Raw genomic sequence first — 14,683 nt, 5'->3', positions numbered from 1 at the left:
TCAAATGATCCAATATCGACCTTCTGATTCCAGACCTTCCTACACCACAAACAGCAATGGTTATAAATTCATAAACTATGAAAAATTAAACATGCAGTGAACTACAACAGTGCTTTAAAAACAACACAGGGAGAGCTGGCACTGCTGAGGTTACCCAGATATAAATGTGGGGCTGCAGCCCACTTGCCCAGAAGTGGTGGACTATTCATTTATTAATAGTGAGAATTGCAAGAATAGTTTGTTACTGGGAAATCACTCAGCTTGGTTAAGACTTTTCAGAAGTGCTTGGATTCCACAGTATTTGCTTGGAAGTGGAGGACTTGGGCTAGAGAACCCTCAAGGAATTCTAGACAATAGCTGTTCAACTGGAAAATTCAAGAATAAAGGAGCTCACACGTGGCAAAATTAGTTCCTGCAGCCTGTCTTTATGATCTGCTGGGTTTTGTGGTCCACCTTTCTTTAGGACCCTGATGCTGACCCTGGCAGGGCCTCTGCAGACTGGGAAATTTTGTCATAATCTATGAAAATCTGCAATTTCCTTAACTTGGGGTCCTCAACTCAGTGACTCCCAGCTGGGCATAGAAACTCCTTCCTTTCCTCTCTTCCTGGGCCAGTACATTTCTGGATTCTGGTTTAGTTATGCTGTAAATTCAGTGAATTGTAGTAAATTCAATCTGAAATGCTGAAGGCTGAGCAGGTGCCTGAGTAATTCTGGGATGAAGGAGAATTAGGAGGGACAATCTAAGTACATGTAATTAGTGGGATTAATTAAAGATTTTTTTAACACCCTGGGGATTTTATGATAAAAAATTATTTGCAACCTGACGATGTGTTCTTGATTTTTCATTTTTGGCTTTTTGGTTTTGAAATTGTACTTTGTTTATGAATTTTTTGGGTTTTTTTTGTTTTGTTTGTTTTGGTTTTTTGGTATGTTTGTTTGGATTTTTTGTTGGTTCTTTTTGTTTTGTTTTGTTTTGTTTTTGTTGGAGTTTTGGTTTTTTTTAAAATCCAAAATAGTAATAGAAAAACACTGGAAAAAATTGTTACACTCTTCCCAGTGACCTTGATCAAAATAACTTATTCTGTATCCCATTTCTCTCAAATTAAAAAAAACCAAACCCAACAAAACCCATTAAAAAAAAAACCCAAAAATGAGCTCTGTTTTTCCAAAATTCTTAGAAAGGTTGAAGTTTCTCAGTTCATGCATGTAAAGACAAACATGTGCATGACAAATGAAAATGTCACCAGCAAAGCAGTCCACAGGCACAGAAACATTCCTGGCTTCTAAGCCATGGGGAAAACCTGCTGTACCAAAGAGAGGTTTGCATCCATCAGCTCTGCAAAATGAGGTCTTGTTGTCATCCTCCTGGGCCTCTGGAGATCTCTGAGATGCCAGGGAAAGGTGGAATGGAATTGTGTTTTACAGAGTGAACTTCTAGTTCAGGATGTACCAGGGTATATTTAGACTTTTGAGTGTTTGAGTTAATGATAAACCCAAAATGCTACTTAAAACTCACACATACTTAAAAAAAAAAGTGATAATGAACTATTTTCAGTAGTGAATGTTGGACTTTCTGCACGATAGAGCTGAAAAATGTTTAGGTTTTAAGGTTAAGTAAGTCAATAAGGAAAAGGGCTGTTATCCTGCATTTACCTAATGACAGTAATGAAATGGTCCAGGAAAAAAAAAATGTCCTAAGGCAACACACTCTGATCCCTTTCTAAAAAACTGAATAAAAAATTGTCAGCTTGGAAAGTTGATTAAGTTATTAATGTGCGAAATGTTACATGACTTTGCACTCCAATTGTTCTGTCTTTCCAGCAGTTCATTATTCCTCATCAGACACAGAGGTCTTCTCATAATTTATGTCTCCTGCCATTTGTTTCCAGAACCCAACAATGAGAGTAATTATGCTTGCCTCTTGGAATTCTTTGTTTTCAGGAAACAATACATCAGGGAGGCTGTTTCAGAGCTGCAGCCTCTGCCAGGCAGCCAGCCAAAAAGAGGCAGAAGGCTGAAAATAAAGCTTGAAAAACTTCAGGTGATTCTTCCCTCGTTTGTAATGGTAGGGCCCACTGAAGGGAACCAGATTGATCTGCTGCTTGTAAGGGCAAGATCTGGTCATTTTACTTCAATTTGTCTTTCCTTCCTAAATAGTTTGCACTATTTCTCCTGTTGGGCATCAGAAATATATTTCTTGGAGTTTGTTTGCATGATTTCTGATTGATAATGCAGAGAACATTGAATTAGAGAAGCTTGTAACTGCTGAATCAGGGGCTGAAGTCTTTTGGGCTGAGGGTCTGCCAGAGACTCAAAAAAATCCTATTTTCTGCAAGTTTGTTCTGTTGGCTGTTCTGAGGAATGCACTGGAGAAAAGCATATTGTGCTGTAGCTAAAGGAAAAAAAAAAAAATCAGTCAGTTTGGGGTGTTCATGTGTGATAAGCAAACCTGGGATGTCCAGGTGCTAGAAAACAAAACAAATAAACAAAAAAAAAAACCCCAAAAACAAAACAAAAAAACCCCCCAAAACAAAAACAAAAACCCACAAACAAAACAAAACAAAAACCACCAAAAAACCAAAACCCAAAAAACCCCCAAAAAACCCCAAAAAAACCTCCCCCCAAAAAACCAAAGCAAAACAAAAAAACAAGCCTCAAAGGAAATTAGCCTATGAGGTGCATCTATAATAAACCAAATGTGAGCATGGTTATTTTCCTACAAGAATCAGTCTCCATGTGCTCAGTGCAGCCCATCTGGCAGCTCCTTTCCTCCCAGGGCCCCTTTTGCACCACACTCCATCTCCTGGCTGCTCTGCACCCTCCTGCTGGAGGAAGCTCCTTGGTCCTGCAGTGCTGGACAGGAATCCCAGAAGGGACAAGAGACTCCTGGGAGAGTGCAGGGAGGGAGGCAGCTCCCAGCTGAAGGGGCCTGGAGAGCTCAGGGTGGGGACAGAGGAGCTGTGACAGCACACAGAGAAAGGGACCTGCACAGTGACGTGACTTGGAGGAGGAAAAGGGCCCTGCTGGGGTGGCAGGAACAGGCACAGGAGCACAGGAGCACAGGAGCACAGGAGCTCTGAGCACTTGTCCCCAAATGAGGATGTGAGCGCAGGAATCCAACGCGCCTCGGATGAAGTGGTTTGGTAGCTAATTAAGATTTTCCATACAGGAATCTGCTCTGTATTATTTTGAGAGCAACGAGACCTTCTGGATTCTCAAAGGTCTTTTCCTTCTTAGTCTCTACTGGGTGAGTTTATTGACTGCATTTTAAGAGTTTCTGAAGTACCACAAACAAAAACCTTCAGGGTTTCACCTTCTACTCTGGTCCCCATGACAAAGGTTTGGGTGGTGTTGCTTTTGAATATGATTTTCAGGATTTAGTACTGGAAATCCTATTAGTCTCTTTAGGAAATGAAAAAAAAAAAAAGAAATAGAAGCTGACTCAGTGTTGGAGGTAATCTCCTTTATTAGACTTGTATGAGAGAATGCACTTTTCAAAGAGGAAAAGCACTCAGGAATTTCTGCTTCATCTTTCCAGGGTCTCTTGAAGGCTGAATATAATGTTTGTGTGAAAGGACTGAATAATTTTTTTGTTACCTCATATTAGCAGTACCCTTATCCATCTCCTGCACTCTATTAACACTTGGGCAAATCTTACCCCTTTTTAAAGAGAGCTATTACACATAGTTTGGGTTCACTCCACCTTGTATAAGCAGGCTCAGCTTTAAATAGTTCATAATAAGCATTTGGATTTGAAGAGGAATTGGCAGGAATGCCTTCTGCTAGGTGACCTTTGCAAATATGTCTGCTGCTGCTACATGTAGTACCTAAGGAGATGGTGTTTACTGCACTGGTTCTCTCCTGGGAGCTGGGAAAGAGGACAGAGCAGCTCTTTGAGGCTTGGCAGAAGATAATCAGAAATGTCACTCCCCACTCCATTCCTGCCAAATGCAATTAGGACTTTTGCCGGGGAGAAAATCATTTAGGGGTTGCACTTAAATCTTAGAAGGCACATGTGAAATGCTTCATTTTCAGCAGCTGATGCTGTAAACAGAATGTAGATAGGAGTAATGGAGTAGAATTTGTTTTTTTTCCTCGCAATGAATGCAAGGTATAAAGTGTTTATTGACTTAAAAAGAGAAACTGAACAAACAGAATAAAGAAGAAAGCATTCACGGCTGCTTTGAAGGAAGGAATGTTTTTATTTCATACTTTGAAGAAATTGTTCAAGTAGTTCAGCCGTGTAAAAATGTGACCCCCTCTAATGCTGCCAAGGGCAGTGAGATCAGGGATAATCTGCTGAGGAAATGCAGCTCACGCAAGCCAAAGGCAGAGTTTTAAACTTACAGCACCAATTTTTTTTTTTTTTTTTTTTTTTTTTCCAAGAGGGAAGCATGGGCAGAAGGTTTTTTTTTTTTTGCTTCCTGAAGAATCCCATTACCTGTTTTGATGAATGTTCTCTCTTTGCTGTAGATGCATGTGGATGTGAGGCACACTCTGACACATCTTCTCCCTCCATACCCCCTTTGTCTTCCCAGTTAAAAGCTCCACAGAAGAGTAAAGGGGCTTTAGGAAAACTGTATAAAAGTTACCTTTCATCTTGCATTATTCTTCTACAAGAATTGCAGGATAAGTGCCAGGAAAAGTAGACCAAACTGGAACTTTGCAGAACCTTTATGTTAAGCAGGGACACCTTCCACTATTCCAGGTTGCTCCAAGACCCATCCAACCTGTCCTTGGACACTTCAGGGATGGGGCAGCCACAACTTTTATGTGCCAGGGCCTCGCCACAGTCACAGGGAGGAATTTCTTCCCAATACCCAATCTAAACCTGCTGTATTTCAGTTTAAAGCTGTTTTTGTGGCCACAGAGAGATGAATGCTCTCATCATTGCTGTGCTGCGATGTGATGTGCACATCAGGCTCAGCACAGTTCTGGGGATGTGCAAATTACTCTTCATATTTGTGTGGTGCTGTAGTGCCCTTGGACACTGCTGCCTGCACCCTCTGATTCCCAGTTTGTGCTGGAAAATTTTGGCAATGTTTCATTTCCAGAGGAAGAATGGATGGAGAACTTTTCCTCCTCACCTGTCCCTTTGGTGTCAGTGCTGTGTCTTAGGCTGGAAATGGGGCTGTGTGTGTTCTATTCCATCTGTCAGAGCTGGGGCAGTTCTCTGCTGTCCATGGGGCAGTTTTTTCTTTCTCTCTCCCCCAGCCAATCCTCCCTGCAGGAGATCTCTGCTGTCCATGGCCACTGAGTGTCCCTGCAGGGCTGATCCAATCCCATCATCCCATGGGGAGATGCTGCATTGCCCAGGGCAGGAGCCAAGCATTCCTACCTGGATCCAATCTGAGGTGCTGGGACAGCCCAGCAGCCTTTGCCCAGTGCATTGCCAGAGGAGCAGCTTCTGCTGCCCTGCATGGCCAGAGGGAGCCCAGGCCCATCTGCAGCAGCCCTGGAGCTGCAGAGGAAAACTCCCCCCTTGTGCAGGATCCCTGCTCCAGCAGAGCCACAGCTGGCACTGCAGGAGGGCTGAGCCCCCATGGGATGGGGCTGTGCCACCCCCTGACACACAGGGGAACAGGGACTGCTCTCACTCTGGCAGTGGTTTGTTTTTGTTTGTTTTGTTTTTGGGGTTTTTTTGACTATTACATTTCTATTTGTTTAGATTTTCCTAATAAAGAACTGTTATTCCTATTCCCATATCTTTGCCTGAGAGCTTTTCAATTTCAAAATCATAATAATTCATAGGGAAGGGGTTTACATTTTCCATTTCAGGGGAGGCTCCTGCCTTCCTTAAACAGACACCTGTGTGTTCAAACCAAGACATGCTGCAGGTCTGTGTGGTGCTGTGAGTACTGAGAGGGTGTCTGAAAGATGAGTTCTGTGACATAGGTGGTCCTGAAGTCCTTGCATTGACACAAGAGAGATGAAATATCCTGGAGAAGGTCTTTAAAATTAGAGAGAGTTACCACCTCCAACACTCTGCTTCTCCTAAAATGTCACTGACTTCTTGTTCCTGGAATATCATAATATCTCTCTTTGCTATTCCTGTTGTGAGAAAACTCCAGTGCAATCGCTCAGTAGTCCCTCGCAGTTCCAAATATAAAGTCTTATTTAAAACTGGCTGCTCCAGGGGGCCTGAACCCCCAAATAGTTTTTGGTGCTGTGAAGAGGCACCTTCTGGCCATACCCTGGATTGGCTTTTCAGGGTTGCTGAGTGGATGGACTCTGAACCTGACCTTCAGGGTGGCGTTTCCCAGGACAGTGTGGATGGAAATGTTAAGGGCACTGCTGAGGCCACACCTCGAGGGCTGGGCCCAGTTCTGCTCCTGCAGGAGAGCCCTGGAGGGGCTGGAGCGTGTCCAGGGCAGGGAACGGAGCTGGGCAGGGGCTGGAGCCCCAGGAGGGGCTGAGGGAGCTGGGCAGGGGCTGGGGCTGGAGCAAAGGAGGCTCAGGGGCCCTTGTGGCTCTGCACAAGTCCCTGCCAGGAGGGCACAGCCGGGGGGGTCGGGCTCTGCTCCCAGGGCACAGGGACAGGAGCAGAGGGAACGGCCTCAGGCTGGGCCAGGGCAGGCTCAGCTTGGACAGCAGCAGCAATTTGCCCATGGCAAGGGAGCTCAGGCCTTGGCAGGGGCTGCCCAGGGAGCTTTGCAGTGCCCAGCCCTGCAGGTGTCCCCTGCAGGTGGCACTGAGTGCTCTGGGCTGGGGACAGGGTGGGCATCAGTCAGACTTGAACTTGATGATCCTGGAGGTCTTTTCTGACCTCAGTGATTCTGTGAATCCTCTTTCTCCAAGCATTTCCTTGTAAGCTTGAAATGTTTCCCTACCATAAGAGCTGGCACCCACATTTGCCTTGAAGCAATGACATCTGAAGCATCTTCCTGTCCTGTGGACAGAGGCTGCTGCTGCAGCCTTTACAGCTTCTTCTCATCCTTGCCCTGTAATTTGTCTGGCTGTGGTCACTGAGCACTTCCATTCTCTTGTTTTCAGGGTCTTCCCTGGTGCTGCTTATGCTGTAGCTGAAGTCTGTAAGGTCAAAATATTCATTTTCTTGGGTGAGTAGTGCTGCTGTAGCTGCTGTAACACAGAAAAATGGTGGTGTTAAGTTTCTCTGCACGTCAGACTTTGTTCCTTCACCCTCTTCTATTTCTGCTTTTCCCCTTCTGGGAAGAGAACCCCAGACACAAGTCAGTGGAATTTACCACGTTAGGAGTGCACCGAGCTAGAAAGAAATGCTGCAGGAAAGAAATGTGCCCTTAATGATAATTCCCAAGCATCAAGGGATGAGCTGCTTTGTAGCACTTTGCCCTTCAGTGCTCTTGCTCTGTGTCCTCCTTGCTACCAGCCATCCTTGCCTTGCCCAGGAATCACATCCTCAGTGCTGTGCTTGACCCAGTAATTTGTTCCTTCTTCTTTTTCATGGTGCTTCACCTCATTCCCAGCCTGACTGCTCAAGTTCTTAGCAGTTTTGAGGTGCTGCTTTTAGCACTGTGCCCAGGGTATTGTTTTGGCCTCTGTGTTATCTCTGTATTTACAATATCAGCAGCACTTTTGCTCCTGGCCAGTGATATTGGTATGCTCATAGCACCCAGGTATGTTCCTTCTTTCTTGTCTGAATGTGTACTCATCAATAATTCTGTTTCTGCCTCCCTTATCTCCCTCTTGGAGAGATACAACTGCTTTAAAGATAACAAAACCCAGAAATTCTATTCTTCCCCTCTGATTCTCACCATTCATCTTTCTCCCCTCACTAGCAACGTTTGTGTCATTTTTGTTGTTATTGCCAAGAAAATACCTTTTTAAAAAACAGTGGTGCTCAGCTTTGGACCTGTCTCACCCACACTATCAAAACATGGCATGTGTATTTTTAGGCACAGTTCATCACAATTCTTAATTTTGGTTAAGTGGATAAGCCTTTCCATGTGTCATTGTTTTGTGCCTCAACCTCAGCCATATTATCTGTGATTATTTCTTCATTTTCCTACCCTGCACTCTCCTAAAGCTGATACAAACTAGACTGATTTTTTTTCAGTTTTTTCTGTTCCTCATGATCCCCATTTTTCTGAAGGGTACCCTTTGTGGTCTGATATTCTCACCTTATGCTTAGTATGGCTATTCTGTTTATTTTTCCCATCTCCTTCATCACTCCCCCATTCACTTTTTGTTTTCATTTTAGCATATTTTTCTCATTCCTTGCTCTTTCTGCATCAAGCTTTTCTCATTTGGTACTTTAGAATTTTTTTATTAACTCCTTTTACTTCTTGTTTATTCCTGAAGTTTAAATCCCTTCTTAAAAGGACTTTCTGCGTTTTTCTTCTTAATCCCAAGCATATTGTCTCTTATAGATCAGCAGGACTTGTTTTCTTTACTAGGCTATATTGCCCTGGAAGATATTGAACTTGCCTGATGTTTTTATGTTTTTGTTGTTATTTGTTTCTTTATATAATCCTCCTCCAAATGTCATACTAGAAACCTTTACAAACGGTATGGACCTTTTATTTCTGCTTCATCATTATTTTGCTTTTGCTCAAAACTAGCATAGTTTTAAGACTATATTTGCCAGAAAGACAAAAATATAAGAGGGCTTCTTTTCAAAGGAATCAAAGATATAAGAACTCACAAACAACTTCTTCAGAGCCTGAAAAAATTACTGCATTGGGCAATCCAAATGTGGAAGGGAAAGGAAAACTTTGGAGAGGGTTCAAGGCCCAGCTAAATGTAACATCTTGGGCTGCAGACAGTTTCTTGGCCTTTTTTTATCTGATGTATTTTCATCCCAAATGCCAAACACAGTTGGTCACAGATTCCTGAAGTGCTGAATGAGACACAAGGAGAAAGAAAAAGCCTGCAAAACTGTGCTGGATGGGTGGCTGTAAGCCTGGAGGCACATCCAGCTTCGAAAGCCAGAGAAAAATACTTCTGGTTTGGTGATTCAATGTGTTGCTTAGGGAGCTGATTCCATCTCAAGTCTCTCTGTATTTGAGACAATGCTCAGCTCCTGAAGATGGATACTTTTGGTGCAATTCTCCTCTTTCACTGGGAAAAAACCCATTATCTATCCTTTACATCTCTAGGGGAAAGAACATTTGATGTGTCTGTGTCTGAAAGATTCATAAACCAGAACGTGTATGAAGTCTTCTAAGAGTAAAAAAAAAATCAAAAAAAAAATCATACAGTGGTTTTTAAATCCATCTTCCTGATTTGTGGGACAGGTGATTTGTCATTTGCCATCACAATCAGAATACAAATACCTCTCACTCCTGCCAGAGGTGGGGAGATGTGGAAAGATCAATTCCTTCAGCAGGCCTTTGTAAGAGAAGCGACAGGGGGGAAAAGGAGTATTTCCATGGGAAAATCATGGAAGCTCCATTTATATGACACAATACTGGGAAAAGCTCCATCATGTACAAACTGAGGAAACTGGGAGACAGTTATAAGAAACTGTTCCATGAGGGGCCATGCCTGGCAGGATTAAGGTCTCTTAAAATGGTCTTAGCTGTACCTAAGCCTGGGGTGGGCTTGCACCTTTTTTCAGAGGTGTGAGGCTTGGAGATGAGTCAAAAAACTCAGTCTCTTTAGAGACCTGGAAGGGTGGTGCTGTTCCCTGTGCAGTTCAGGGATGCACAGCTGCAGGGATTTAGACCAGGCACTGGATTTCATGTCTGGCTTGTAGAAACCAGCACAGGAAGAGGTGGGAGAAGGTGCTCCTGAGAAAGGGAAAGGTCATGCTTTGGGGAAGATGTTGGGAAGGATGAAAGTTTGCCAAGAAAGTCTCACAGATATGTGTGCTTAGCAGAAAGATTTTTGAATGTAGAGTCTGATGAAGGAATAGAGATGGAAGCAAGTTTTGATATAGAAGAAAAGAATTGCTGGGCCAGTCTGACTGGATAATCAAGGAGGCACAGGGTGTGTTGGTTAGAAGGGGTTTTTATGACTTAGAGCAAAGGATAAACCCACCCCAAACAAGAAGATGTTTTTACCAAGCAGAAAGACAGCACAGGCAAACAAGGCAGCAAAGCTGCAAGTAGAAAAAAGGTCTCAGAATTTTCCACTGCAAGAAAACTGAAAAACAACTTCTAGTTTAAACTGCAATGTACTGACTTTTAGTGATTGGAGAACAGTAACATGAATATGGTAATTACAGTAGTTATGACAGGCTATAGATAAAAGTTCAGGTATAGATTGGTTGTACTGCATGAAGATGCTCAGCAAAGAACAGTCTATAATGCATTGTAACCTAAACCAAAGGGTCTCCAGGCCTGCCTGCAGCTGGAGCTGACAGCTGTGGGCACAGGCTCTGTCACCCACCACCCTGGGCTGCTGCAACCTCTTGGATGGAATAAACTGCATTTTGGAGAGCTGCCTGGAGTCCTGCATCCCTCATTTAGGCTCTTACAGGGAAGGGAAGATTAAGGGATCCTGGTCTTCATGGTCCAGAGCTGGCTTTTTGTGGAGGAGGACAGGAGGTTTGTTGTGATCCTCCCAGTCCTGGAAGATGGGAGCAGCCTGTGGCCACTTTCAGTGTTATCAAACAGAGGGTCTGGCTCAGGGGCTCTGGTGGTAAATTTACTGCTGCCTCCTGGGCACCCCAGGGCTGTGCTGAGCTGCAGGAACAGCTCTTAGGGGAATTCTCTGGAATGCCAGGCTGCACAACATGGATTTTGGGCCTCAGCCAGGATGTGTAGGTGCTGCTGTGTTGAACAAGGCAGATTTGTTGGTTTGGGGAACATCTGCTCAGTGGTGTCCTGGAAAAGTAAAGGCAGCTTCAGGATGGATGCAGATTAATGAAGCTGGTCTGAATCAATCAGGTCCTCATGCTGGACTCAACATGTGGACCTTTCTCTGTTGCCTGCACTGCAGGGTGTTGTATTTTCCAAAAATAGCTTTGGAAGGAATTGTTCTCCAGAAGAAAACCCTCTGAAGTGTATTTTCTTCCATGCCATGAAAAATCATTCATTCAAACTCACACCTGGGCTTTATTTGATCAATAAATTATAGAAATTGGCAGTAGTCTATAAGGGCTGATTTGAGTTTGGGAGTGGGAGGAAGAGATTTTCCTGTGCTTCCCACCTAGCTGCAGCAGCATGGGAACATTTGTGTTGAAATGGGAACCCAGGACACCCCTCTGGCTGTCCTGGACTGCCAAGACCCCTGCCAGGGGCTCAGAGACCCTGGCACAGAGCCCAAGATGCCCCTGTGGGTTTGATTATGACCCATGGAGCAAATTACCAACCTTAGATGAAGATCAGCAAGCCACAACAGTTTAGGTAAAATAATAGTGAAGTTATCACAGGGTGGAAAAATAGATTTTAGGGTTTTTGGTATGGGGATTCAGGAGGCAAGATGGAGGAATCTGGGCATGTCCAGCCTTTCTCCTTCTTCTTCTTGGCCTCCATCTTCTGCTGTGATGTTGGCACTTACAGATTGGTTTAACATAGGTGATAGGTATTGGAAAGCAATTGTAAATATTGTACAAGTGGTTTTTAGTATAAAGACATAACACTGCCCTGGGGGCAGGCAGAGTGCCTGGACTCTCCTGCTGAACAGACCTCAGCTGGACAGGAGAAAATTTTTTTATACATAAGATACAATAAACAACCTTGAGACCGAGAACTGAAGAGCTCCCACTCATTCTTCAAGCGCTGGGGCTGGGAAAAGAGACTTTTAACAAACCTGGGGTCACAGCAACCAGAAAGACCCCGAGATGTTGAAGTGTCTCACTCCTCTCTAGGCAGAAGTCACAGTGTAGCACTGTGATGTCAGCAGTGGATTCTTATTTTCCTCATTGTTTTCTCACACAGACACATTCCAAAGCCATGAAATCCTTATGTGGATTTTAGGTCCCAGCTGTGATCTTGAAGACCTTGTTACCTTATCAACTTGTAGACTGCTGAGGGGTTTTTTTGTTTTCTCTTTTCCTCTTCCCTGGCATTTTCTCCCCTGAAATATCCCCGAGTGATTGTCTCTGCACACATAGAGACACAATCATTTCAATATCACAGAATCATGGAAAGATCAGGTGGGAAGAGACTTCTGGAGGGTGCAGAGATCAGATTTCTACTTGCAGTGATCCCAAAGCCCAGCTCCTCTCAGCTCTTGTGTTTGTGCACCCTGAGGTGCCTGGTAGCCCTCTGCCTGTCCCTCTCCTGCCAGATCCCTGCTGAACTGGGTTCCCACAAGTTCCCCAGCCTGTCCCAGTGTGATGTGACCCATTCTGACCAGAGGGGAAGAGTCAATTCCTTGGATGTGTTGTCCTGGCCTGGTGAGGAGTTTGCTGAGTTACAGTGCTGGCCCTTGGGACCGTGTTCACAGGGGTTTCAGGATGAGGGGAGAGATGAGGATCTGACTCCATGTTTCAGAAGGCTGATTTATTATTTTATGATATATATTATATTGAAACTATACTAAAAGAGTAGAAGAAAGGATTTCATCAGAAGGCTGGCTAAGAATAGAATAACAAGGAATGATAACAAAGGCTTGTGGCTCGGACAGAGAGTCTGAGCCAGCTGGACTGTGATTGGCCAATAATTAGAAACATCCAACATGGGCCAATAAAAGATTCACCTGCTGCATTCCACAGCAGTAGATAATCAATGTTTACATTTTGTCCCTGAGGCCTCTCAGCTTCTCAGGAGGAAAAATCCTAAGGAAAGGATTTTCCATAAAAGACGTCTGCGACAGGCCCTTACTTGGCCTTCCTGCCACGAGGGACCCTGAAAATCCCACAGTGCTTCCTCTCCAGAAGAGGAATGGATGGAGAACTTTCCCTCCTTACCTGTCCCTTGGTGTCAGTACTGTGTTGTATGTTGGAAATGGGGGTGTGTATTTTATCACCATCTGTCAGAGGTGAGGCAGTTCTCTGCTGTTCATGGGGCAGTTTTTTCTTCATGATGCCCACCCATCGTGCCCACCATCCCCTCAAATCCTTCTGAGCCGTTTCCAGTTGTTCCCCAGTGTGTCCTGATGCATGGAGTTGTTTCATCTCCTCTCCAAAATTTTGGGTTTCTCCTTGTTGCATTCCAGGAGGGTTTTTGTTGGCCCAATCCTCCTGCTCTACAGCACTCCCCTGGATTCAAGCTCTGACATTCAGAATTGCTCCCCTTTTCCTGGTACTCAGGTCATTTTCCCTGATTGTCCTGGATTTGCATGGATGGCAGACAGGGGTCTTGCTATCCCATCAGCCAGCCCTTCCAGCACTCCTGCAGCTCTGACTGAGCTTTTCTGTACAATTTGCAACCAGTTGCTCTCCCACTGTTTGCTGTCATCCTTCCCAGACTCCATCTCCATGGTAAAACACAAAGGAATTGAACAAGAGTTTAAATTTGAATACTAAAGGGAAAAAAATGAGCATCGAGCACGCTGCCACTTTCTGCATTGCCCATCTGTGTGCCTTTTGCTGAGGTGCACGCTGAGGTTCCTGCTGTCTGTGCAGGCAATGTTGGGATGTGCTCAGAGGGTTTTTAGTGCAAACTGCCCGTGGTGATTGAGAAAATAATACCTTTGCATTGCAGCAAATTGGCCCTGTTTGTAGTACTCAAAACTGCCTTAGCTGAGGTGCAGCGTGTTCTGTCTGAAAATGTCACTGAAAACAGCTCAGGCAGCCTTCACTCTGATGAAACAATTGTGCTCTACAACTCCATCTAATGCAGATGAATGTGTGCCAGTGTTAAATCCTTTCCCTGAGGATTTGTGTGGCTCCAGAACACAGGAATGCTGGTGTAGTGGCCGTGGCTCAGCTGGTACCTGTGATTTGTAAGGTGCAGTGGGATGAAATCCCTGGAGAGCTTTGGAGGGGGCTGCACAAAAGTAATGGGGTGGGAAGCAGGCTGGTCTTCATACTCAGGAGATTTGCTGTGTTTGGGGTATTTTTGTATGAGGACAAAAGCAACAGAGCTGTGTGAGGCTGACATCCTCCTGTGTTTTACTTCTACTGATAGGCAGTGATCCAAACAAGAGTTGGCCAGGTCAGTCTTAGAACAACAAAATCCTGGAATGGTTTGGGTTGGAAGGGACCTCAAAGATTGTGTAGTTCCACTGTCCCAGGCTGCTCCAAGCCCTATCCAGCCTGGCCTGGACTTCCAGGGATCCAGGGGCAACCACAGCTTCTCTGGGCAACCTGTGCCAGGGCCTCCCCACCTTCACAGGGAAGAATTTCTCCCTATTGTCTAAGCTAAATGTCCCTTCTTTCAGTTTGAACCCATTGCTCCTTGTCCTGTTTACAGTTACTGATAAAGAGTCCCTCTCTTCTATCATCTGAAACAAGAGAAAATCAAATTATCTGAGAGATTAGAGCAACTTGATGAAGGTGAACCAGAACTGCAGGACGAAGCTGCGCTTCTGCACAAGAACCTTAAACACAATGTTGTATAACTTGCTGAAGAGTTCAGATTAAAAGATTAAAAGATTATGAAACAAGCCAACAAGCCTCCTTTTTTTTTTTCTTTTTTTTTTTCTTTTCCCCCTGAAACTCTTTCCCACTTCAAAGGAGGAGAAGTTTCCTTACAGGAACGAAAGGCAGTGAGTTGGTAACAAACAAGTCAAGCCACAAGTGCTTTGTGCAGCAGTGATGAAGGGCTCCTTTCCTTGTGGGAGCTGAGGGTGGCTGGGAAGGTGCACTGGACCATGAACCTTCTGAGCTCAGAGCCTGGCAGACTTCCACCCAATGCCTGGCTGGAGCTG

The sequence above is a fragment of the Agelaius tricolor genome, unplaced genomic scaffold, assembly GCF_023055355.1.
Source record: "Agelaius tricolor isolate 1412-34295 unplaced genomic scaffold, bAgeTri1.0.p SCAF_7, whole genome shotgun sequence".
Taxonomy (NCBI): domain Eukaryota; kingdom Metazoa; phylum Chordata; class Aves; order Passeriformes; family Icteridae; genus Agelaius; species Agelaius tricolor.
The sequence above is the reverse complement of the archived record's forward strand: the minus strand, read 5'-3'. Positions refer to the sequence as shown.